This window comes from Trachypithecus francoisi, unplaced genomic scaffold, assembly GCF_009764315.1.
Source record: "Trachypithecus francoisi isolate TF-2019V2 unplaced genomic scaffold, Tfra_2.0 Lachesis_group19, whole genome shotgun sequence".
Taxonomy (NCBI): Eukaryota; Metazoa; Chordata; class Mammalia; order Primates; family Cercopithecidae; genus Trachypithecus; species Trachypithecus francoisi.
In genome coordinates, this window is record NW_022681464.1 from 46933116 (window position 1) to 46957255 (window position 24140).

General features: G+C 46.3%; 1 protein-coding gene across 7 annotated transcripts in view; it reads right to left on the bottom strand.

Moving 5' to 3' along the window:
- Positions 1-24140, bottom strand: part of LOC117064178 — a 58856-nt gene that overhangs the window by 33930 nt on the left and 786 nt on the right. For 4 of the 7 annotated variants that reach the window (XR_004429309.1, XR_004429308.1, XR_004429305.1 and 1 more), the window contains exons 2-4: positions 13638-13817; positions 3659-3702; positions 2992-3050 (exon numbers count right to left, since the gene is read on the bottom strand). The gene's annotated coding sequence lies outside the window, so the exon portion shown is untranslated. Of the gene's footprint in view, positions 1-2991; positions 3306-3658; positions 3703-13637; positions 13818-24140 lie in introns of those variants that run through there. The other 3 variants (XR_004429307.1, XR_004429306.1, XM_033178400.1) reach the window with 3 other exon arrangements.

Consider the following 24140-nt stretch of genomic DNA (forward strand, 5'->3'; position numbering starts at 1 on the left):
TGCAACATTAAAAGCAGAGTCCCTACTTAGGGGCCCAAATCAATAAATTCAGCCAGATCTAGCTCTATGTTCCTTCGACCATTATCCCATACCCTTAATATCCATTCCCATGTCTGTTCTCCACATTTCTCTTGACATAAATTAGAGAACTCAAACGGTTCTTTTCAAGCCTGTAGTGCACCTCCTCATGGGCCACACTCAGCCTCAGCTCCAGGGGCCCACCGGGACTTTACAGGTCTAGAAGCAAACAGGGGTGTTGGGGGTGGCTCCCAAGGAGAATCAACATTATCTTGCCTGGCGACTGCCTCAGGGAGGCCATCACTGTTGCCTCAGGGTCGAGGAGGGGATGTTGCCGCTATATATACATTTCTATATATATAAAGGGGAGTTTGTTAAGTACTAACTTACACGATCACAAGGTCCCACAATAGCTATCTGCAAGCTGAGGAGCAAGGAGAGCCAGTCCGAGTCCCCAAACTGAAGAACTTGGAGTCTGATGTTCGAGGGAGGAAGCATCCAGCACAGGAGAAAGATGTAGGCTGGGAGGCTAGGCCAGTGTCTCATTTTCACGTTTTTCTGCCTGCTGGAAGCTCATTCGATTGTGCCCACCAGATTAAGGGTGGGTCTGCCTTCCCCAGCTCACTGACGGAAATGCCAATCTCTTTTAGCAACACCCTCACAGACACACTCAGGATCAATACTTTGTATCCTTCAATCCAATCAAGTTGACACTCAGTATTCACCATATACCTCCCTGAAGGCCCTATCTCCAAATCCAGTCACAAGGGTTAGGGCTTCAAGACATGAATTTTGGGAAGATACAATTCAGTTCACAACAATAAGTCTCTTCAATAAGTCAATGATATTTCACGAAGGTCACGGGAAGACTAAAAGATGCCTAAGAGACGTAACACCCAAATGCGATGTGTGGTCCTTATTTGGATCCCAGTTTTAACAAACCAGTTATAAAAGATATTTTGGGAACAACTGAGGAAATTTTAATACAGATTGGGTGTTAGATGGTATTAAGGAACTTTTGATCTTGTTAGATCTTATAATAGTATTGTGGTTATGTAGAATTTTTTGTATTTTTTCAGAGTTGCACACTGAAGTATTTAGGATATGTGATGTATAGAATTTATTTTCACAGTAGTTTATAAAAACAGATACAGCAAATATGGGAAAGTAATAATTCATGAATCTAGTTGATGGGTGTATATTTGTAAAATATTCTCTATACTAAAATTATTCATATGTTAAGAAAATTAAGGCCAGGCACTGTGGGTCACACCTGTAATCCTGGAACTTTGGGAGGCAGAGACAGGGGAATTGCTTAAGCCCAGGAGTTCCACCAGTCTGGGAAACATAGTGAGACCTCATCTCTATAAAAAATAAATAGGCCGGGCGCGGTGGCTCAAGCCTGTAATCCCAGCACTTTGGGAGGCCGAGACGGGCGGATCACGAGGTCAGGAGATCGAGACCATCCTGGCTAATACGGTGAAACCCCGTCTCTACTAAAAAATACAAAAAACTAGCCTGGCGACGAGGCGGGCGCCTGTAGTCCCAGCTACTCGGGAGGCTGAGGCAGGAGAATGGCGTGAACCCGGGAGGCGGAGCTTGCAGTGAGCTGAGAGCCGGCCACTGCACTCCAGCCCGGGCGGCAGAGCAAGACTCCGTCTCAAAAAAAAAAATAAAATAAAATAAATAAATAAATAAATAAATAAATAGAATTAGCTGGGTGTGGTGGTGTGCACCTGTGCCTCCTTTTCTCTCCTCCTTTCACAAGGATACCAGTCATATTGGATGAAGCACTCACCTTACTCCAGTGTGACCTCATCTTAACTAACTACATCCGCAGTGACCCTATTTCTAAGTAAGTTTCCATTCTAAGGTACTGGGAAGGACGTGAATTTTGGGGGGAGGCACTCTTCCACCCAGTACACATGGTCTTAAGAGCTTTGCACAGCTTACATTGATACCTTAGGCCAGGCATTTCCCAGCAGGCAATTCTCTGGTTGTCTTGCAGAGTTTCTGAAGGGCTAAATTGTCCTTGGAAATGTTGAAATAAGATTTAAACAGAATGGCTCAGTATCAGACCACAGATGCAAATTCCAGGTTTGTATCAGATCTACCAAGAAGATATTCCCTGGACTATTACTTTTTTCCTTCTTCATCATATCACTGTTTCAAGTGAAGAAAGTTTAGAGGGTTTTATAACTTTTCAAATACAAAGCATTTTTGGTTTTAGAATGTATTTGCTGAACTGCCTGGAAAGGAGTCAGAATCGAGCCATCCTTGGGACCAGCTAAGAGAGAATAGATCAGACATTGCACATGCATTTGGTTTTAAGACTGAGAAAAAAATGTATCCATTTGTGAAACTGAGTAGTTAGTGGTTTGCTTTCTTATTTTTTTTCCTTGTTTTAAAAGATGGGTCTTGCCATGTTGCCCAGACTGGTCTCAAACTCCTGGGCTCAAACAATCCTCCTGTGTCAGCCTCCAAGAGTGCTGGAATTACTGGCGTGAGTCACTGTGCCTGGCCAGGTCATGCTGTTCTTAAGAAACACTTACGTTGTCTTCAGTTTTGGAAAGCTTCATTTTATCAGAGAGTTCTCAGCTGTCAGTACTCTTTTATTAGCAGTAGTTGTGATACAAGTTCATTAAATGAATTTGGAAAAAAAACATTGGAATGCAGAAACAAACCAGTTAGTTAAAGGAAAATGCAGATTTTCTAGCTTTTTTTTTCTTTAGTTTTATCATTGACACTAAAATCAACAAAATATTAAAAAGGAAAACCAAAGGGAACTTCTGGTTTCTGGCCTTGCATGTAAGAAGCCTGGAAATCATCACTCCATCCTAACAAGGGAAAAGCTGAATAAATGGAAAAAGCAACAACTCTTCTTAGATCCATCAAGCAAGTGAGGTCACAGGGCAAACTGCTGCCCCAAGAATTGGAGAGACAGATAGGCAGACACAAAGAACCACAACTCACCAGAGCAGAAGCCTCCACAGGAACCGGGCTGGAGTAGGAAGGCCTGCAGTTAAAGAGGTCTGAGGATTAAAAGTACAGAGGGGCCCAGTCATAGGAAGGGCCCCACACTTTTATAAGTTTTACCCCCACAAGCTTGATCAGCTTCCTACGGTAAATATTGGAGAAAAAAATCCTCTCATGCTTCCAGCAGAGAGAAGGGAAAAGAAACCATTTTGAAACACACCGGAGCATTCTGTTCTTAACAAGGTCTGTTCTCAGGAGAAACTAATTAACCAGAACCTAACCCTATCTCCAAAAAAAAAAAAAAAAAGAAAAGAAAAGAAAAGAAAAGAAAAGAAAATTTAAGGTCCGGTTTCAACAAAAAATCACAAAGCACACAAAGAAATAAGAAAATGTGGCCCATCCAAATGAAAAAATAAACCAGCAGAAATTGCTATAGACTGAATGTTTGTGTCCCCCAAAATTTATATCTTGAAATCTAATGCCCAGTGTGGTGGAATTTGGAGGTGAAATATTGGGGGGTGACTAGGTCATGAGGATGGAGCCCTCATGAATGGGATTAGTGCCCTTGAAAGGGACCCCAGGGAGCCCCTTCATTCCTTTTATCCAGTGAGAACAACAGAAGGTAGAAGACAGCTGTTAATGAACCAGGAGGCAAAGCTCTCACCAGACAGTGAATCTTCCAGTGCTTTGATCTTGGACTTCCTGTCTCTAGAACTGAAAGACAAATTTCTGTTGTTTATAAGCCACTTAATTTATAGTATTTTGTTAACATCTCAAACAGACTAAGACATGGTCTCTGAGAAGAACCCGACGGCACATCCACTAGACAAAGACTTTAAAACAATGGTTTCAAAGATGCTTAAAGAACTAACAGAAGATATGGAGAAAGTTGAGAAACAATGTATGAAGAAAATAGAAATATCGATAACAAGATAGAAAACCTAAAGAGAAACCAAAAACAAATTCTGGAGGTGAAAAGTACAATAAGTGAAATGAAAAATTAACTAGATGGATTCAAAGGCAAATCTGAGCAGGTAGAAGAATCTTTTTTTTTTTTTTGAGACCGTTTCACTCGGTTGCTCAGGCTGGAGTGAAGTGGTGCAATCTCAGCTCACTGCAACCTCTACCTTCTGGGTTCAAGTGATTCTTGTGCCTCAGCCTCCCGAGTAGCTGGGATTACAGGCACCCACTCAACACACTAGAAATAGAAGACATTACTTCAATATGATAAAAGCCATAATGACACACCCACGATGAACATTATTCTTACTGGTGGAAGACTGAAAGCTTTTCCTCTACAAATGGGAACAAGGCATGGATGTCTACTCTTGCCACGTCTATTTAACACAGTACTGGAAGCTCTGACCAGAGCAAGAAAAATAAATAAAAGGCATCCAAATTGGAAAAGAAGATGTAAAATGATCTCTGTTCATAGATGATATGGTCTTATATGTAGAAAACCCTAAAGATTTAACAAAAAAGTTAAAATTAATAAAAAACTCACCAAACTGGCAAGACACAAAGTCAACAAATAAACACAGTTGCATTTTTATTAAATAACAATAAATAGGCTGAGTGCAGTGGCTCACACCTATAATCCCAGCACTTTGGGAAGCTCAAGCAGGTAGATCCCTTGAGGCCAGGAGTTTGAAACCAGCCTGGTCAACAGAGCAAGACCCCATCTCTACAAAAGAAAAAAATTGTTTTTTAAATTAGCCAGGCATGGTGGCACATGCCTGTAGCCTTAACCACTGGGGAGGTTGAGGTAGGAGAATGTCTTGAGCCCAAGGATTCAAGACCAGCCTGGGCAACATAGCAAGACCCCATCTCTACAAACAAAACAAAACAATAAATAATCCAAAAGAGAAATTAAGAAAACAATTCCATTTACAATAGTATCAAAAATAAAATGACCAGGGATAACAAGAAGGTAAAAGACTTACACAAAAAGACTACAAAGCATTGTTGAAGGAAATGTAAAAAGACACAAACAAATTTAAAGACATCTCGCCGGGCGCGTTGGCTCAAGCCTGTAATCCCAGCACTTTGGGAGGCCAAGACGGGTGGATCACGAGGTCAGGAGATCGAGACCATCCTGGCTAACACGGTGAAACCCCGTCTCTACTAAAAATACAAAAAACTAGCCGGGCGAGGTGGCGGGCGCCTGTAGTCCCAGCTACTCCGGAGGCTGAGGCAGGAGAATGGCGTGAACCCGGGAGGCGGAGCTTGCAGTGAGCCGAGATCTGGCCACTGTACTCCAGCCCTGGTGACAGAGCAAGACTCCGTCTCAAAAACAAACAAACAAGGGCTGGGCGCGTTGGCTCAAGCCTGTAATCCCAGCACTTTGGGAGGCCGAGACGGGCGGATCACGAGGTCAGGAGATCGAGACCATCCTGGCCAAAATGGTGAAACCCCGTCTCTACTAAAAAAAAAAAAAATACAAAAACTAGCCGGGCGAGGTAGCGGGCGCCTGTAGTCCCAGCTCCTCGGGAGGCTGAGGCAGGAGAATGGCGGGAACCCGGGAGGCGGAGCTTGCAGTGAGCTGAGATCCGGCCACTGCACTCCAGTCTGGGCGACAGAGCGAGACTCCACCTCAAAAAAACAAACAAACAAACAAACAAACAAACAAAAAAAGACATCTCATGTTCATGAATTGGAATACTTAATATTGTTGGGATGTCAACACTGCCAAAAGCAACCTACAGATTAATGCACTCTCTATCAAAATCCCAATGACATTTTTCTTTTTTTTCTTTTTTTTTTTTTTGAGACGGAGTCTGGCTCTGTCGCCCGGGCTGGAGTGCAGTGGCCGGATCTCAGCTCACTGCAAGCTCCGCCTCCCAGGTTCACGCCATTCTCCTGCCTCAGCCTCCCGAGTAGCTGGGACTACAGGCACCCGCCTCGTCGCCCGGCTAGTTTTTTGTATTCTTTAGTAGAGACGGGGTTTCACCGTATTAGCCAGGGTGGTCTCGATCTCCTGACCTTGTGATCCACCCGCCTCGGCCTCCCAAAGTGCTGGGATTACAGGCTTGAGCCACCGCGCCCGGCCCATTTTTCTAAAAATAGAAAAGTCAATTCTAAAATGTATATGGATTGTCAAGAGACTTCAAATAACCAAAACCATTCTGGAAAAGAAGAACAGAGCTGGAGGACTCATATTCTGATTTCAAAATATCCTACAAAGCTACAGTAATCAAAACAGTATTATCATAAAGACAGACATATAGACCAGTGAAATAGAATTTAGAGCCCAGAAATCATGTGTGGTCATGTGACTTTCGACAAGTGGGGCCAACATGATTCAGTGTGGGGAAAAACAGTCTTTTCAACCACTGACATTGGGAAAAATTAGCTGGGTTGGTGGCAGGTGCCTGTAATCCCAGCTACTCAGAAGGCTGAGGCAGGATAATTGCTTGAACCAGGACCTGGGAGGGGGAGGTTACAGTGAGCCAAGATTGCACCATTGCACTCCAGCCTGGGCTACAGGACAAGACTCCATCTCAAAAAAAAAAAGAAAAAGAAAAGAGAGTACTATGAACAATTGTATGACAAGAGATTGGATAATCCAAATGAAATTAACAAATTCCTAGAAACACAAAACCTACCAAGACTAAATCCTGAAGAAACAGAAAATCTGATTAAATGTACAACTAGTAAGGAAACTGAATTACTAATCAAAAATCTTCTGACAAGGAAGAGCCCTGGACCTGATGTCTTCCCTGGTGAATAATTCTACCAAACATCCAAAGAAAAATTAACAACAATCCTTCTCAAATGTTTCAAAGAAATTTAAGAGAAGCTAACACTTTCTAACTCATTCTATGAGGCCAGCATTACTGATACCAAATCCAGATAGATACTATTAGGAAACAAAACAAAAGAAAACTACAGACCAATATTCCTTATGAACACTGACGCAAAAATCCTTGACAAAATACTAGCAAAATGAATTCAGCAGCACTTTATAAGGATTATACACCAAAACCAAGTGGGATTTTTAAATCCTGGATTGCAAGGATGGTTCAACATATAAAAATAAACTAATATAACACATCATATTAAAAGAATGAAGAAAAAAAGTGATTATCTTAATTGATGCAGAAAAAGCGTTTGACAAAATTCAACACATTTCACAATAAAAACACTCAGGTATTTCTTTATAGCAATGTGAGAGGCCGGGCGCGGTGGCTCAAGCCTGTAATCCCAGCACTTTGGGAGGCCGAGACGGGCGGATCACGAGGTCAGGAGATCAAGACCATCCTGGCTAACACGGTGAAACCCCGTCTGTACTAAAAAATACAAAATAGCCGGGCGAAGCGGCGGGCGCCTGTAGTCCCAGCTACTCGGGAGGCTGAGGCAGGAGAATGGCGGGAACCCGGGAGGCGGAGCTTGCAGTGAGCTGAGATCCGGCCACTGCACTCCAGCCTGGGCGACAGAGCGAGACTCTGTCTCAAAAAAAAAAAAACAAAAAAAAAAAAAAAAAAAAAAACAAAAAAGCAATGTGAGAAAGGACTAATACAATGAGGTACCTTGAACAGTGAAAATTACAGAAGCAAAAGTAGAATAGTGGGTTGGCACTGGCTGGGGAGAAGGGGAGGGGGAATTATTTAAGGGTACGGAGCTTAGTAAGAGAGCGCTGGGGATGGATGGTGGTGGTGATAGTTGCACAACAATATGAATGTGCTTGACATCACTGAACTGTACACTTAAAATGCTGAAGATGGTAAATTTTATGTTGTGTATATTTTACTAGAACAAAAAATAGAAAAAATTAGCAGAAACAAGACTTTCTTAGACAAATGAAATTTGAGGGAAATTGTTGCCAGTAGGCCCACCTTATAGGAAATGTTAAAAGAAGTTCTTGACATGTGTGGTGGCTCATGCCTGTAATCCCAGCACTTTAGGAGGCTGAGGGGGCAGATCACTTGAGGTCAGGAGTTCAAGACCATCCTGGCCGACATTCGAAACCACATGGCTACTAAAAAGACAAAAATTAGCTGGGCATAACAGGCATGATGGTGTACACCTGTAGTCCCAGCTACTCGGGAGGCTGAGGCAGGAGAATGGCGGGAACCCGGGAGGCGGAGCTTGCAGTGAGCTGAGATCCGGCCACTGCACTCCAGCCTGGGCGACAGAGCGAGACTCTGTCTCAAAAAAAAAAAAACAAAAAAAACAAAAATAAAAAACAAAAAAGCAATGTGAGAAAGGACTAATACAATGAGGTACCTTGAACAGTGAAAATTACAGAAGCAAAAGTAGAATAGTGGGTGGCACTGGCTGGGGAGAAGGGGATGGGGAATTATTTAAGGGTACGGAGCTTAGTAAGAGAGCGCTGGGGATGGATGGTGGTGGTGATAGTTGCACAACAATATGAATGTACTTGACATCACTGAACTGTACACTTAAAATGCTGAAGATGGTAAATTTTATGTTGTGTATATTTTACTAGAACAAAAAATAGAAAAAATTAGCAGAAACAAGACTTTCTTAGACAAATGAAATTTGAGGGAAATTGTTGCCAGTAGGCCCACCTTATAGGAAATGTTAAAAGAAGTTCTTGACATGTGTGGTGGCTCATGCCTGTAATCCCAGCACTTTAGGAGGCTGAGGGGGCAGATCACTTGAGGTCAGGAGTTCAAGACCATCCTGGCCGACATTCGAAACCACATGGCTACTAAAAAGACAAAAATTAGCTGGGCATAACAGGCATGATGGTGTACACCTGTAGTCCCAGCTACTTGGGAGGCTGAGGCAAGAGAATCGCTTGAATCCGGGAGACAGAGGCTGCAGTGAGCCAAGATTGTGTCACTGCACTCCAGCCTGGGCAACAGAGTGACTCTGTCTCCAAAAAAACAAGTAAATGAATAAAAAAAATTATTATTTTCTCTTTTTTTGAGACGTAGTCTCACTCTGTCACCTCACGCTGGAGTGCAGTGGCACGATCTCGGCGCACTGCAAGCTCTGCCACCCGGGTTCACGCCGTTCTCCTGCCTCAGCCTTCCGAGTGGCTGGGAGTACAGGTGCCCACCACCACACCCGGCTAATTTTTTGTATTTTTAGTAGAGACGGGGTTTCACCATGGTCTCGATCTCCTGACCTCGTGATCCACCTGCCTCGGCCTCCGAAAGTGCTGGGATTACAGGCGTGAGCCACCGCGCCCAGCCTCTCTCAAGAACTCCTTTCTTCCTCGGCATGTGGGTTTCCTCTATGTTTTAGGTGGGCCTAGAGATGTAAGTCATGGCCTTTTTTAAAAGCTACAAGCAGAGCCGAGCACGGTGACTCATGACTGTAATCCCAGCACTTTTGGAGGCTAAAGCGAGTGGATCGCCTGAATTTGGGAGTTCCAGACCAGCCTGGGAAACATAGTGAAATTTTGTCTCTGCAAGAAAGTTTTTTAAAAAATTAGCCAGGGATGGTGGTGCACACTTGTGGTCCCAGCTACTTGGGAGGCTGAGGTGGGAGGATTGTTTAAGCCCAGGAGGTCGAGGCTGCAGTGAACCGGGATCGCGCCTCTGCACTCTCGCCTGGGTGATGGAGTAAGACCCTGTCTCAAAATGAATAAATAAAAATAAATAAAACATATATACATAAAAAGCCACAGGCTTGCCCGAGTGCAGTGGTGTTTACAATTAATTGATAACAAGTAACAGATATTTTTGTTCTTTCTCCATTCCCATTGCTTCACTTGACTAGTTAAAACCACTTTTTTTAAAAAAAGAAAAGCTGGCCGGGCGCGGTGGCTCAAGCCTGTAATCCCAGCACTTTGGGAGGCCCAGACGGGCGGATCACGAGGTCAGGAGATCGAGACCATCCTGGCTAACACGGTGAAACCCCGTCTCTACTAAAAATACAAAATCTAGCCGGGCGAGGTGGCAGGCGCCTGTAGTCCCAGCTACTCGGAGGCTGAGGCAGGAGAATGGTGTGAACCCGGGAGGCGGAGCTTGCAGTGAGCTGAGATCCGGCCACTGCACTCCAGTCCCGGAGACAGAGCGAGACTCCGCCTCAAAAAAAAAAAAAAAAAAAGCTACCAAAAATTGTATGAAGAAAGAACAGAAGACATCAGATGAGCCATGCATTTTTCTTTCCAGTAACACTGTGCACTGAGCACGTACGTGCATGGGTGTGACCCGCACATGTCCCCGGTGCGCCCTGTGAGGATGGGACGGGCTGTGGTGTGTGGCTGCTTCTCTGTGATCTAACATCAACTCCCTAAGCAGACGCAGAGGAACCACACCTTGGTCACAGCCCCAAGGCCACACCACCCAATTAATGGAATATTAGCATAATGTACTAAAGCTGAGCTTCAGAATGGGCAAACAGAGACGCTGAAGAAGAATGAAAAAAATGAAATACTATGAGATGTCAGGAAACAGCCTCAGTGTCAATTCTAAGGCAAGGCATCAGAATACAGAATCTCCTCCTTTCAAACCTGCTGGACATTCTTTCAGCATTTCATTAGCTTTCCTTTAAAATGCCTATGTCTGTCTCCACAGCTGGTATCTGGCACAAAGTGATTTCTCTGAAATGATGATTTTCTGTGAAATGATATTTTATCATTATAAGAGTTACTGCCATTCTCCCGTTCTCCCATTCATGAGACTCCCTAGCTGAGTCTCAGATAATCTGCTCTAAACATCTTCAGCTTGAATTTTCTTGAAGGTGAAAAAGAACCCCATACACGTTCTTAAAGGAGCAAATCTCAACTGCGGCTCCAGGAAGCGCCACTCCGCAGCTTCGTTCCATATTTCGACCTCAGTGACACAAGATGTGTTCTCTTTTGTGCCCATGTTTAGGATCCTTTAATACACCCCCATGTATGGCTTCACTGTTGCAATTTCCTTGACTCTAAAAGGGTTTGGATGACCTATGAAATTGAGCTTAAAATTATGAGTGAAACTTAGCATGGCAGAAAAAGTGCAGAACCCAGAATCACTATCCTGGCAAAATATTTTTGCTAGGTAGGGTTTGTAATTATAAAAGTGTAAAAGGAAAATAAATCTTGGGACCCCAAAGTCACTAAGCCAAAGGGCAAAGTCAAGCCGGGAACTGCTTGGGGCAAACCTGCCTCCCATTCTATTCCCACACCAAGATAGCTACTAAGATAAAAAAAAGTTTCATACCTCCCTCAGGAATTTCTTTGTGGACAAAGGACAGACAGAACTCAAAGTCACCCCTCTGCCCATTGAGATAAATGCGTATTTGACTGTCTCCTTTGGAAGGGGCTAATCAGAAATTCAAAAGAATGCAACTGTTTGTCTCTTATCCACCTGGAAGCCTCCTCCCGATTTCGGCTTGTCCCACCTTTGTGGACCAAACCAATGTACTTTTTATTTTATTTTATTTCATTTTTTTGAGACGGAGTCTTGCTCTGTTGCCAGGCTGGAGTGCAGTGGCGATCTTGGCTCACTGCAACCTCTGATTCCCGGGTTCAAGCGATTCTCCTGCCTCAGCCTCCCGAGTAGCTGGGATGACAGGCACATGCCACCACGCCCGGCTAATTTTTGTACTTTTAATAGACATGGGGTTTCACCGTGTTGGCCAGGATGGTCTCGATCTCCTGACCTCGTGATCCGCCCGCCTCGGCCTCCCAACCAACGTATTTCTTACATATATTGATTGATGTCTCTTGTCTCCCTAACATGTATAAAAACAAGCTGTGCCCCGACTACCTTGAGTACATGTCATCAGGACTCCTGAGGCTGCATCACCCGCACAAGTCCTTATCTTTGGCAAAATAAACTTCCTAAATTAACTGAGATCTGTCCCAGATATTTGGGGTTTATAAAAGTAACACATGCTAGTTGCAAAAATTTCAAACAGTAAACCTGTGTAAAAACAAAAGGATAAAGCCCCGAAAACCCCTACTAATTTCCATCCCAGTCCTCAGGGTAATATTTTGGAGTGATTCTTTCCAGTTGTTTGCGTGTGTGCATGTGTGTGCCCGTAATCTGTTCATCATACTACACTCACTGTTACTAAACTCCCTCTCTTTATTTCTTTTTTTTGAGATGGAGTTTCACTCTGTCACCCAGGCTGGAGTGCAGTGGCGTAATCTCGGCTCACTGCCACCTCCACCTCCCAGGTTCATGTGATTCTCTTGCCTCAGCCTCCCAAGTAGCTGGGACTACAGGCGTGTGCCACCACGCCTGGCTAATTTTTGTATTTTTAGTAGAGACGGGGTTTCACCGTGTTGGCTAGGCTGGTCTTGAACTCCTGAACTCAAGAGTTCTGCCCGCCTCAGTCTCCCAAAGTGCTGGGATTGCAGGTGTGAGCTACTGTGCCTGGCCCAGTAAACTCTTTTTAATTAACAATATATCAAACATCAAACACACCTTTCATGTAATGTATTTATTTATGTATTTTTTGCAACAAGATCTTGCTCTGTCACCCAAGCTGGAGGACAACGGGGTGGTCATAGCTCACTGCAACCTTGAACTCCTGGACTCAAGAGATCCTCATGCTTTGGCTTCCCAAAGTGCTAAGATTACAGACTTGAGGCACTGCACCTGACTCATGTAGCTTTAAATATAGCTTTTGAAGAATTATTTAATTCTGCAGATTTTATTTTTAAATTAATATATGCTTACGGTAAAAAAAAAAAAATTAGCCAGGCGCGGTGGCTCACGCCTGTAATCCCAGCATTGTGGGAGGCCGAGGTGGGCGGATCACGAGGTCAGGAGATCGAGACCATCCTGGCTAACACGGTGAAATCTCGTCTCTACTAAAAATACAAAAAATTAGCTGGGCATGGTGGCAGGTGCCTGTAGTCCCAGCTACTCGGGAGGCTGAGGCAGGAGAATGGCGTGAACCAGGGAGGTGGAGCTTGCAGTGAACCGAGATCGCACTACTGCACTCCAGCCTGGGAGACAGCAAGACTCCGTCTAAAAAAAAAAAAAAAAAAACAGCCAGGTGCGGTGGCTCACGCCTGTAATCCCAGCACTTTGGGAGGCCGAGGCGGGCAGATCATGAGGTCAGGAGATCAAGACCATCCTGGTCAACACAGTGAGACCCCATCTCTACTAAAAATAATTAGCCGGGCATGTTGGTGGTCGCCTGTAGTCCCAGCTACTTGGGAGGCTGAGGCAGGAGAATGGCGTGAACCCAGGAGGTGGAGGTTGCAGTGAGCTGTGATTGTGCCACTGCACTCCAGCCTGGGCAACAGAGCGAGACTCTGTCTCAAAAACAAACAAAAAAACAAAAAAACCCTATACGTTATTGAGTAGTAACATATAGGGATAGTGAAGTGCAAAAATCTTCAATTTGTAGCTTGATCAATGTTTACATATGTGAACATTCATATAACCCCTACCCAAATTAAAGTATGAAACATTTCCAGACATCTGGAAAGAAGGTAAGCTTTTGAGAAAGAAACAAGGTTTTGAGTTCCAACAGGCTAAGAATCCAAAAGGATTAAAGCGTAACATTTATAGATTAAAATGTTTCTCAAGGAGACAAAATTTTTTTCTGGGAGAAAAAAAGTTGTCTCTCAGAAGACACGCTGCACCCACCCTGCACCCTGCTTCCAAGAAGGGGACGGGCAGGCATTGTGGAGTGTGCTGGCCCCCTGGCCCCGTGTGCCAGTGTGCCAGAGCCTCTAGAGAGGTGATTAAAGTTAAATGAAAGCCTAAGGCCAGGGCCCTCACCTGATAGAGCTGGTGACCTCATCAGAAGAGGGAGGGACAGGGGAGCTTTCTCTCCAGGTGCGCACAGAGTAGAAGCCATGTGAGGACACAGGGAGGAGACGTTGTCTGCAAGTCAGGAAACCACCCTCTCCAGATGTGGAGTTTGGCAGTGCCTTCATCTTGGACATCCAGCCTCCAGAACTGTGAGAAATAAACTTCTGTTAAAAGCCATCTCATCTGTGGCATTTTATTATAGCAGCCTGAACAGACTAAAACCAGGGTCTGAGGGCAAGAGGCCCATGCCTTCTCTCTAGACTACCGAGGGGGAGAGTTTAAGCCTCCCAGAGATGCCCTGGCACCACACAGCAGGCAGGCGGAGGGCGGTGCAAGGGGCCCCCGGGGTTCCCAACGCACGCTGACTTTTCCCAGGCTCCAGAGGCTGAGGGAGAACTGCAGAGGCCTCAGAGCTGGGGGTTTGATGCTATGCACCGCAGGCCAAACGGCACCAGGCAGGACCACAGACTCCTGTGGGAGACGCAGCAGAAGAGGGTCAGCTGGAGCTCGGGCCGCCCCACAGCACCTCCTGTGCCGAGACACAGGTGCAAATGCAGAGGCCGCTTTGGAGAGGAGGAGGTTCACATCCTCCAGCACTGCAGAACCTTCACTTCCCAGCCTTAAATGTCCCCCACGAGCCACATTTACCTGAAAAAGGCTATCTGGTGTTTCCCACTTGTCAGGCAGGCCGAATGCTGAAGGCAAAATTTCACCACAATATTGGAAAACATGTAACAGTTATTTATTTATTTATTTATTTTAGATGGAGTTTCACTCTTGTTGCCCAGGCTGGAGTGCTCTTGGCTCACCGCAACCTCCGCCTCCCAGGTTCAAGCGATTCTCCTGCCTCAGCCTCCTGAGCAGCTGGGATGACAGGCATGCGTCACCACACCTGGCTAACTTTTTGTATTTTTAGTAGAAACGGGGTTTCTCTATGTTGGTCAGGCTGGTCTTGAACTCCCAAGCTCAGGTGATCCACCCGCCTCGGCCTCCCAAAGTGCTGGGATTACAGGCGTGAGCCACCGCACCTGGCCCATGTAGCAATTTTCTATGCCCAAGCTGTGATCTGTGAAATCTGCAGTGACAATAAAACCATGGATGGGGCTGTGTGTGTGTGCATATGTGTGTGTGCCACACCTGAACATATCTCCCCACCTCTCTGCAGTTTTTCTACTTTACAAACTGTTTAGATTTGGATTCTGGAAAACCCAGGATAGATTATTTTCCTCTGAAAGAGGCTAGCGAGCAGACCATCAAAAGCTGAAGTCCTTCCCTTCCCCTGGAGATCAGAGGACCATCAGAGCAAGCACGTTTCAGCAGGAGGCCACCAGACACACCACGCAGCACCTGCAGCCCTGCGCCTTCCCGCATCTGACGGGTTTCAGCTGAAAGCAGTCCTGGAGGCTCACAGCCCAGTGTGCACGGCCTGTGAAGCGGCCTGACCAGCTGCAGATACGCTCGCTTACAGGGATACCCCTGCAAGGAGGGACTCCCAGGAAATAAGTCATTTCACTCTCTCCAGACACTGGTCTATTTTCTTACGGTTTTGTTGATCTGGCTCCCAAAAGTCCTTTGTGATATCTAATCCTAGTATGTAAATAAAGGCGTTGTGCTGGCTTGGAATATGTGGTCTAGGCAAGGCTGAACGACATTTCCTGGCTTTGCTTTTTTGTATGTTTCCATTAGGGTGGCCATAAGGACAAACTTGTGGGAGATTTGAGGGCAGAAGTGAAGCAGGAGGTGTCATGTGTGTCGTACACACTGCCACCTGCCAGTGGGCTCGCCTTGGGAGTATGGGAAGGCAGCGGCCTCAGGGCTCCACCTTCCCTGACCAAGCCCTGGGTCAGGTGTAAAGGTCAGCTCAGTGACAAACAGCGCCAGCGCCTCCTGCAGGGCGCTCAGCCCAGTGGTGCTGCGAGAGCTGCCACCTCAGTCTATCCCTGCGGCCCTGCCCCCTCACCTTACATCCCCCTCGCCTCTGCCTGCCCTTGGAGACAGCCTTGGAGAGGTGGCTTACCCAGCTCCCACAGCTGCAGAAGGTCAAGTCCCTATGACAAATAACATCACGTGCACCGGTACGTGCCACTACCTCCAACGGGCTCCGCTTCTCTGATTCATTCCTGACTGACAGCAGAATTTGGTACTGGAAGCGGGCTGGTCCTACAGAAACGGAATCTTTAAGATGAATTCTCTGAATTGATTCTGGGTTTTCAGGAATTGGTTGTTTGATCTGATTAGGCTTACAATTTAATGATTCTGGATGGATGCCGTGGCTCATGCCTATAATCTCAGCACTTGGGGAAGCTGAGCCGAGTGGATATGGATTGAGCTCAGGAGTTCAAGACCAGCTCAGGAGTTCAACACGGCAAAACCCCCTCTATAAAAAATTTAAAAATTAGCTGGAGGTGGTAGGCGCCAGTAGTCCTAGCTACTGTGGAGGCTGAGGTGAAGGATCACCTTAGCCTGGGAGGCCAAGGCTGCAGTGAGCCATGATCATGCCACTGCACTCCAGCTTGGGCAACAGAGAGAGACCCTGTCTCAAAATAAAACAAAACAACACGGCTTATCTCCTGTAGCAACACAGCCAAGATTTCTGAAAGCCACATCCAAAGTCTAACCCTGTGTGTGGCTGAATTACAGCACAGATGGACCCTCCATCCTCTCAGGTCTCTTTTGCTAACATTAGGACACTGACCAGGAGGGAATGGGACCCAGGGCTGGAAGACATATGGGCGGGCTCCAGTGTTGCAGGGGACCGTAAACCCTGCCGAGTCCGCTAAGACTTCTTTGTCCACAGAAGCAGCCCTCATTCCCTGCCAAAGTACATTCCTGTTCCCCTGTCTGGGAAGATGCCACTTACTGTCCTCAGAACCAGCCTGACCACCACCCCTTGTTCTAGACCCAGAACCAGACTCAAGTTCCAGTAAGTCCCTGAGGGGAAAAACAAAAGAACTGCCTGATTTTGCCGTTTGTACTGAGAGAAACCTGGGAAGTAAGTGTGGACACGGATCCAAGGTGTGAGATGGAGTTTGAATGAATGTAAAATGATATTAGGTCAAAGTTCTTGTTATGGGATCATCAAGCTGCCTTCAGATCCAATGTGTTAGTGTGGGGCTAGGGGCATCTCAGTTTGCCTGGGACATTTTATGAAACATGGACCCAAGGGGCCCACACCAAACGAAATGGAAGTGCTGGGGCGCCCCAGAGGAAGACAGGTATGCAGGGGCTTTGGGAGAGGGGAGTATCAGAGTGCACTGATCGTGTGAGACCTGCTCACTCGCCCCTCCCCGTGTCCCGTAGGTGGGCCCAGAAAACATGGTCACCTCAGGGGCTCTGAGAAACACATTTGTGAGGGGAGCACCAGCATCCCTGGGGAGCTCTGTGGTGGACAGGAAATACAGCAGCAGGGGATTCATTTGAAGGGTACCACTCATTCCACATGGATGGTGGGTTCCCGGGCTGCAGAGAGTAAGGGGCATTATTTAATCACCAAAGACAAACGGGGCGTGGTTACTGTGACAGACACAGGAACAAAGCAGTCTCACTCACAGGCACCTGCAGTGCTGGCTGTTGGTCAGGATGTCCCTAGACCTGAAACAGAGGGGAGGCCCACTGATGTCCTATCTGAGCTGCATAGTCAGAAAAGCTTTCCATCTAGTAAACAGAAATCTGACCTGAATCGCCCCAACACAGAGTGAAGGGTCCTTGGCCACATCGCTGACATGATCCGTCCGACACACCGAGAGCTCTCTTGATGCAGGAGCCAGTCTCCTGCTGGAAAGACCTCACCACACTGCCAGGAGTTTCTATCACTGGTCTTTATCTCAGCCTTCCCTAAAGGGGACTGCACCCATTTTCCAGTGTGACTGTGCACTGGAGAAGGCAAAAGAATCAGATGTGAAAGGACTAGAAGCTGGCTCAGAATTGGCACCAGTTCCTGGAGATGCAAAACACCACCGATGTCCCCCAGTCAGAGGAGCTTGTGGAGGGCAGGTGACCAATGGCATTTTGGCTCATGTTCTTCTCACAGTGGTGTCCCAGTTTTAGAATGCATAATATCTGGAAGAGATGTGCTCAGGAACTTGGAGAATCCATGCGTTAGTTCCCTGACCTGTGGTACAAGGCAATTATGGCAGGAGAGGCCCAGAGGAAGCCACTGACTGCCTCTACTTAAAAAAAAAATCTTAAAACCAAAAGCAGTATCACATTTCTGGAAGGACTGCAGAAATTGTGCCACTATCAAAGTAGTCAAAGATGCAAGCCTGGTGATTCCTACCATATTCCCATCCAAGCCACTTATTTGGCCTGCACATAGACTGATGTATCTTTGGGGATGACAATGGATTGTCCCTCAGTCAGGTGGTGACTCCACTTGCAACTGCTATTTCAGATGTAGTTTCATTACTGGAGCAATTAACGTATTCCTTGGCATCTATATGGAGCTATTGATTGGACAGACGCCTCTTTATACCTTTAGTAAATATCATCAGAAGCAGTTTCCTTTCACCTGGTAAGGCCAATAATACATCTTCACTGCCCCAAGTCTGGCTATATCAGCTTTCTAGCCCTGTGCCATAATGTAGTCACCAGGAACCCTGATCACCTTTCCCTTCCACTAGCACATTATATTGAGCAAAACATGCAGTTGGGACATTTGAGCAAGACATAACAACTACCTGATACATGGAGTAGCCGCTACTTGTGCCAGAGGTTGAGAAGTCAGCCCTCCAAAAATGTTAAAGGGTCCAGTGGTCCGGGGCATGTCAAGATAGCTCTTCCAAGTGAAGTACAAGTCTCGGCAACTGGCCCCCCCTACTGCTAAGGAAGAGTAACAGCACTGAGTGGGCCTCACGGGATCTTGGAGGCAATATGGGACTCCTCTAGGCCTGCTACTCCAGCCCACTGACCCAGTGGCCGTTCCAGCCGCCAGTTTTGAGTAGGGCTCAGAGTAAGAGATGTCTCTGCAATAGGTCAGCTGTACCAGCTGCTTTGCATGTGGCCTGTGTGACCCTGCAGAACTGATGGGGCTTAAACTGCCAGTGACGGATAAGGAAGCAGCATGGAGCCTTTGGCAGGCCTCCATGGGTGAAGACAGTGCAAACCCTCAGATTGTTAGAATGTGCTACCCTCAGTGAATACTCTCCTTTCGAGAAACAGTTTTTGGCTTGCTACCAGGTTCTAGCAGACATTGAACGACCATGGGCCACCACGTCCTCCTGTGGCCTGAGCTGCCCATCATGAATGGGTGCTGTCTGACTCACGAGTTGGCCACTGGATGTGCACAGCCGCACTCCATCTGCAGTGGAATACACGGGATCGGGCTCGAGCAGGTCAAGGAGGAACAAGTTGCACGAGGAAGTAGCCCAGATGCTTGGCCTGTGCTCCTACCACGTGGCCATCTCGCTGTCCCTCCCATGCCTGTGGCCTTATGGGGATTCCCTACGACCCTGAATTTCATTCATATTTTAAACTTACTTTGGCTGGTGGTCACCTAATGTAGTAGGAATGAATTTTCAGTCTTGCTCTCTAAAATTGGGCTCTGTTGACGCCTGCCCTACATTAGTGTGTCCTATAGGATCTGTAGATCTCTCCCCTGGGGCACTCTCAGGTGACTCTACTGCATTCCCATGAGGAGGTCCAGGAGCCTTATCTGTCTCCATCTGCAGCCTCCATTAGGCCCCTCAGGCTAGCAATGAGTTCCTCTAAAACACCTAGCAACACGGTTCAGACTTAATTGTGCTTCCACTTGGACTTGGATTTCACATGGGGACTCCTAGACACTCATTCTCTTAACCCACAACAATGGTGAGAATTTTAGGCATAATAGGAGCAATAAGGAAATTAAATTCCAGTCATTTTTTGGTCATGTCACAAATATCAACAACAAGTCTGGCTCTGATTCAAATAATACAGACATTAGTTAGGCAAACTCTGACTATAAACTAAGTAGCGTTTGGAGACTGGGTGCTAGGGTTTGTATCACTAAAACTGGGCTAGAAGCTTTTCATTTTTTGAGAGGGAGTCTCGCTCTGTCGCCCAGGCTGGAGTGCAGTAGTGCGATCTGGCTCACTGCAATCTCTGCCTCCTGGGTTCAAGTGATTCTCCTGCCTCAGCCTCCCCAGTAGCTGGGACTACAGGTGCCCATCACCACTCCCGGCTAACTTTTTGTATTTTTAGTAGACACGGGGATTTCACGGTAATCAGGCTGGTCTTGAACTCCTGACCTCGTGATCTGCCCGCCTTGGCCTCCCAAAGTGCTGGGATTACAGGCGTGAGCCACCTCACCTGGCCTAGAAGCCTCTAAGCAGCACAGTGAGGTAGGGTTTCTGCAGGGGAAGGCTGGGCACAGACTGCCGAAGGCCCCACAGAACGTCACTTAAGGGAGTCACCTTGGCTCTAGGTCTGTCCGGGTCTTTGCCATCCCAGAAATGTCCCTTTGTCCTTGACTTGTGATTGATGTAACTCAGGGTTACTGACATGTGATACCTAAACTCACAAAATGCCAAGCCATGTGGTCAACTGGGCCAATTTGCTTGTTGAAAAAAATGACTGTGCATTCTTCTTAACCTGGCCCATGAATGTTATATTCCAGGAGGCAGAAAGCTTATCTGGAAGTTGGCTAGTGGGCATGGAATCAAAGCAAGACGGGCTGTCATTGGACTCAAATGTTTCATGGCCTTGGGTCCTTGTGCTGGCTGGCTGGCTGGATGGATAGATAGATGTCCAAGATAGAAATATTCTGCCATGTAAAATAGAGACTTTCTTCTGTGCTTCGCCACCATGCTCCCTTCATTACTAAACTCCTTCTGACGGACACATTATTTCTTTAGGCATGTTACTGCAGACAACTAGATTTTGGTTTGGGAGTCATTTTGTCTCTTTAAGCGACATTCAGTAGGTCTGACTTCATCCTTATGTGACTTTATCCATTTTCACAGAAGAGCAGTGTTCAGTGTTTTCCCCCAAGCTCCTGGAAGGGGCCTCCTGTCGCTGCCACACGTTATTGACATGACCTGTGCTGAACCTGGCCAGCACCACCCACTGAGTCTCCTTCTTCACCTTTCTAGTATTTGCTTTTGCCTGTCACAAAAGGATTGGTATACCTGCCGTGTACCAAAAATGTATCATTTGAAAGAATCAAAAATAACAATTGTTACATGCATTTAAGTACATAAAAATATATGAACTCCAAATAATATCTTAAAAAATAAAAAATTGGCCAGGCGTGGTGGCTCACGCCTGTAATCCCAGCAATTTGGGAGGCCAAGGGGGGCGGATCACTTGAGGTAGGGAGTTCAAGACCAGCCTGACCAACATGGTTAAACCCCTTCTCTACTAAAAATACAAAATTAGCCAGGTGTGGTGGCACATGCCAGTAACCCCAGCTACTCAGGAGGCTGAGGCAGGAGAATCGCTTGAACCTGGGAGGTGGAGGTTGTGGTGCACCGAGATTGTGCAATTGCACTCCAGCCTGGCGACAGAGCGAGACTCCATCTCAAAAAAATAAATAATTAAAAATAAATAAATAAATAAACAAATAATTGCCATTGGTGCTTTCTAGGACACTAACTAGTCTGAAAATTGATAAATAAAAGAAAAAAATCAAGCATTATCTATCCTGTTTCGACAGTATAAACCATATTTCAGAACACCTTAGCAGTTGATGAAGGAAAGTACGCTTTGATTTTTAGACATAGGGTCTCTCTGTTGCCCAGGCTGGCATGCAATGGCCTAATCATACCTCACTACAGTCTCAACTTTTGGGCTCAAGAAATCCTCCTGCCTCAGCCTCCCAAGTAGCTGGGATCACAGTGCCCGCCACCACCATGCCTTGCTAATTTTTTAGTTTTTGTAGAGAAAGAGTCTCTCTGTGTTGCCCAGGCTGGTCTCAAACTCCTGGCCTCAAGTGATTTTCTCATCTTTGACCCCCGCAAAGTGTTGGGATTACAGATGTGAGCTACCATGCCTGGCTCAAGACAGATTGTTTGTAGAAAGAAAAAACATGGCTAGTAAATGCAGGGGGAAATGGAATTAGAAAGTTCCTATGTTGCTTTCTCTAATGAAATAAAGATTGAGGCAACGATTACCAATGGCTACTGAAGGACACCAGGTGAGAGGGTGAAGTGGTGCTTCGTGAGGCTGGGTCAGACACCAACTGCGTCCACCAATCAATCTTAGTTTTACAAAAAGTGGGACAACTAGACATGAAGTGTCTCCGGATGTGACACCAAAGTGCACAGCACCAGTCATGGAGGGTTCCTGCCACGAACGTCACACTGAAGTCTAATGGGCACCTGGACATAGTGATCCGTTTCCGGGAATAGATGACAGAGGGACCGACAAATGTCACCACAAAGATACCATCACCACATCCAAATTGTGGGAGATTTTATAGGAAAAATGACCCATGTTTTTCCTCAGGAATAAGGAGCATGGGGGCCAAAAGGGAAAGGGCATTGTTACAGAGGACCAGATACTCAGCTGCCATTTCCAGAAAATGCACTGGGTGGACAAAACTTGGATCCTTATCCAAGCAAATCAACAGCAAAGACATGTTTTTGAGATAACTGTGGAAAACTGAAGACAGACCTGGCGTTAGAAGATGTTAATGCATATGGATCTTACTGAATGGGATAATGATACCGCCGTCAGGAGAAGTTGTAAAGAGCCCTTATCGGACTAATATGTAGGACATTACATGACCCCTGGAGGTAAGTTTGCAAGAAGAGCAGTGTTGAAAACGCTTGAGGCTGGGGTAACCCACGGGGTTCATGGCACGATTCTCCACACTGTTGTGTATATTGGAAACATTCCACAGTAAGTTTAACAAATTAAATTACATTTGAGGCCAGGCACAGTGGCTCACATCTGTAATTCCAGCACTTTGGGAGGCCAAGGTAGGCAGATCACCGGAGATCAGGAGTTCAAGACCAGCCTGGCCAACATGGCAAGACTCCGTAACTACTAAAAATGCAAAAATTAGCTGGGTGTGGTGGTGTGCGCCTGCAGTCCCAGCTACTCAGGAGGCTGAGGTAGGAGAATCACTTGAACCCGGGAGGTGAAGGTTGCCGTGAGCCGAGATCACACCACTGCACTCCAGCCTAGGAGACAGAGCGAGACTCCATCTAAAATAAATACATAAACAAACAAACAAATAAAAATAAATTACATTTGAAAAAAAAAGATACCACTTTTGCCAGCACCAAGTGCCTGTGAGATGCCTGGAAGCCAGGCTCAGGGAGCAGCTTGGAAGGGGCCACTGTACTCCAGACTGGGCAAGACAGTGAGACCCCGTCTCTTAAAAATACATAAATATATATAAAGTTTCTCAGTATGTAGTTTCAAATTATTTTATTTCAGGAAACTTTTCTTGATTTACAAATTTCAGTCTTCTGTTCACTTTGGATTTCTTCTTCAGGGACTCCTATTATCTGTATGTCACAGTTTCTTCCCCTGTCTTCAATATTATCATTTCCTCTTGAATCCTTTTTTCAGTCTTCCTTTCTTTCTTTCTAGTAATTGTTAAATTTTAGATTAGTTGTAGATTTACAGAACAATTGCAAAGCTAACACAGAGTTCCTCTATGTCCCACACCCGGTTTCTCCTCTTGTTAACATCTTACATTAGAATGGCAAATTTGTCACAATTAATGAACTAATACTGACCCATTGGTATAACTAAAACCGACCATTTATTCAGCTTCCCGTAGGTTTTTTTTTTTTTTTTTGAGACGGAGTCTTGCTCTTTGGCCCGGGCTGGAGTGCAGTGGCCGGATCTCAGCTCACTGCAGGCTCCGCCTCCCGGGTTCCCGCCATTCTCCTGCCTCAGCCTCCCGAGTAGCTGGGACCACAGGCGCCGCCACCTCGCCCGGCTAGTTTTTTGTATTTTCGGTAGAGACGGGGTTTCACCGTGTTAGCCAGGAGGGCCTCGATCTCCTGACCTCGTGATCCGCCCGCCTTGGCCTCCCAAAGTGCTGCGATTACAAGCGTGAGCCACCGCGCCCGGCCGCAGTTTTTAGCCTGATGTCATTTTCTGGGCTGGAGCTCACCGAGGATGCCCGTTGCAGTTGGTGGTTATATTTCGTCTCCGCAGGCTCCTCCCCAGCTGAGACTTCCTCACACTTTCCTTGTTGCTGATGAGCCTGTCAGCGTTGAGGAGGCCTGGCCCGCTGTCCTCTCAGCGGGGACGTGTCTGGTGTTTTTCTCACGGTTAGATGCGGTTTTGTGTTTGATGGGGAGGGAGACCATAGAGGTAAGGCGTTCTCTTCACACCCATGCGAAAGCACACACCACCACCATGGCTCACTGCCTGGGCGCTAACTTTCGCTGCCTGGCTGAGGGACGGCCTGATGTAGTTTTTTTTTTTTTTTTTTTTTTTTGAGACGGAGTCTCGCTCTGTCGCCCAGGCTGGAGTGCAGTGGCGCGATCTCGGCTCACTGCAAGCTCCGCCTCCCGGGTTCCCGCCATTCTC